Source organism: Carlito syrichta, unplaced genomic scaffold (assembly GCF_000164805.1).
Source record: "Carlito syrichta isolate Samal-C Ts95f unplaced genomic scaffold, Tarsius_syrichta-2.0.1 Scaffold15893, whole genome shotgun sequence".
Lineage (NCBI taxonomy): Eukaryota > Metazoa > Chordata > Mammalia > Primates > Tarsiidae > Carlito > Carlito syrichta.
The window spans coordinates 7843-10635 of NW_006959989.1; the positions used below are offsets into that span (position 1 = coordinate 7843).

At 38.2% G+C, this 2793-nt stretch overlaps 1 pseudogene; it reads right to left on the minus strand.

Moving 5' to 3' along the window:
* Window positions 1-1027: 1027 nt before the first annotated feature.
* Window positions 1028-2558, minus strand: LOC103260968 (annotated as a pseudogene).
* Window positions 2559-2793: the final 235 nt, after the last annotated feature.

Genomic DNA, 2793 nt, shown 5'->3' on the forward strand with positions numbered 1-2793 from the left:
GTTATTCAATATTCCAAGCAACACTTTATCATCAATTTCAGTGTTACTTGACCATGAATATCATCCTAGCACGTGTAAGTCATGTTATGTAGTGGCATCTACAATCTGATTAATTCAAGATAACAAACATTACTTAAACTAATATTTCACTGATCAGGTTTCAGTGATCAGAATAAAATGGCAATGTGATTTTTCAGAAGCATCTGCCAAATTCATAGCACGAATCTTGCCTCAGCCAATGTTTTTTATTTTATTGCCAACATAATTCCTACTAATCTATGTGCTTCTTAAAACTGGACATCTAGCACATGTACTGTAAGTCAAGAGCTCAGGCTCTGAAGCTTGAAAGGCCTAGAATGAATTTCATCTACCTCTTTCACAGTTACTCTGTAATTCTCAGTTTCTTCCTCTGTAAATTGGAAATATAGTGTCTACCCCACAAGATTGCAGTGGGGATTCAATGAAATGATTTATGCAAAGCATTATGACTTAACATAATCCTTAGAATAAGTACTAGGTTAAGTGGAAAGTTTTAATTGGTTAGTGTTAGCCACAAAAGGAAACACCACACAGAGAAGCTCAGGGTGAAAGGAAATGTCCAAAGAAGAAATGCAAACAGGAAAAAAAGAGAGATGGTATTAGCAGTGGCAGCACAGACTACTAAAAGAAGTGTCAGCATGGACAATTGCAGAAACTGTAAGTTTCCACAAAGATAACTGTGTCACTGCACCAGAAAAGCCCTCAGCATCTGAAGTAATTACTATCCCATGTAAATATGTTTGGGGAGGAGGTACTGTAGGGACACAGCATCAGGTGGCAATCAACAGTCACCTGAGCTGTACCACAAAACAATGCACTTGAAAGAATAAGGAAATACGAATGTTTCAGAGATTATCATCACAACCAGAAGCTGTGATAGTTAAAGTGTTCATCCTTCTCCATTCAGAAAATGCAATTACTCAAAATAATGTGCTCACTAAAGGTTTACTACAAATTTTTAAAAATATATTTATTTAATATATATAAAAGGGCTCAATCAAAGACTTAATTAAAAAAAAAGACAACACCACAGCTCAAGATCAAGGAGAGGACAGACCACAGAATGAAAAAGATAAAATAAAAGATGACACAGAAGAGGTTGTGCAGTCCAGGTCATGGCTCCTAGTTGGAGACCTGCTTTGAGTAGGCTTCTTGTAGGTACTTCTCAAAAGTTGTGGGCGTGTTCCAAAGCTCGACAGCATGTGTGTTTAAAGGGCTATCAATGTTGGGTGCTCCCAGCAGGCTTAAATGGAGAGCAGAATGGTCCTCATGTCATAGAGAGTACACCACTTGTCCTTCAGGAGGTCCAGGCAGATTCCACCCTAGGTGTCTATGCTGGGGTGGTAGCAGGGCCTAAGGAACTTCACTGTGGACACATTGTAAGGGTAGCCACTGGGAAGCTCCAGGGAGAGCTTATTCCTCAGGTCTTCATGTATTGCTCCAACTGCTCCATGGATGGTCCTCACCCATTTGAAAAGGTTGTCTGATTCAGGGAAAGCAGAAATTTCTTTGTCATCATACATCATGAGGGTCATCAGCTCCTGCTATAACCTTCTGTCCATGGGCCTCTAGGTGGCATCCCTGTTGGGCTCAGCTCCTTTACTGACAGCTGCGACATTGGTGGGAGGTGGGCTGTGGTTTTGGGAAGTCATCCAGGAGATGCTGTCAGGGAAACAGGAACTCGGAGAACACAACTGCAACTGCAGGGCTCAACTATGAATGTTAATGGATACACAAGACCTACAATTATGCCACCCACAGAAAACAGAAAATGGCTTTTCTTACACTTTCACTAAAATAGCATCGATATACATAGAAAATATGTAGCCTATCAACCATTGATAGGGCAAAAAAGAAAAAACACCTTGAGTTCAGCAAAACAATGCTAAGGGGCAGGTGGCATGCACTTAAAACAGAAAGTAGGAGGCATTCTTCTGCCAACAGCATTATGAGTTATGAGTAAATGGACTCATAAACAGATCACTTCTCAGAATCCAAGAATAGATGCTATACAGTTTTGATACTTTTCTAACAGTGTTTATAAAAGGCTAATTGATAATTAAAATGACTTTATTCAAATCTGCCATGATCAGTCCCACTGAGGGATCTTCACAGAAATGGAAAATAAACCTAAATGAACAACAAAGGGATTTCAGTGAGGAGACAGCCTGTACCGCAGAATGAATGAATGAATGAATGAATGAATGAATGAATGAATATAAGATGTAGTAATAAAAAAGGAAAAATTATTCTCCACTGCTTATGTTCTTTACAAAGCAAACGATGAGTTCTCATCCTTGATTAACACAGTCATTAGTTAGACAGGAGCCTTATTCTAACTTGTCAGTCAAATAATCACCACTGCAGAATACTTGATGTAGACAAGTCGATGATAACGTTTTTCTGATATGATGTAAGTTGATGATCTCAGCATCACAATGACATACTCACTTGACTTCACATAAGTGGCCGCTTGACTTTTTGTGTGAAGATCACTGGTGAGATGGTACACCAGGATAGAAGAACTGTTAGTTGTACCTATCTAAATGACAAAATAAAAGAGTATTAATTTAGTGGGAGTCTCATTTAGGACATCTAATAAGAAAACAATATGTCAACGTTATTTCCAATTTGAAGCTTTACAATTAAATATTTTACATGTAAATATATAGCATAGTTAAATATGTACTCACAAATAACATGTAACTGTCACTGTCGATAGTTAGGTCTTAAATGGCAATATTTTCTAATGTA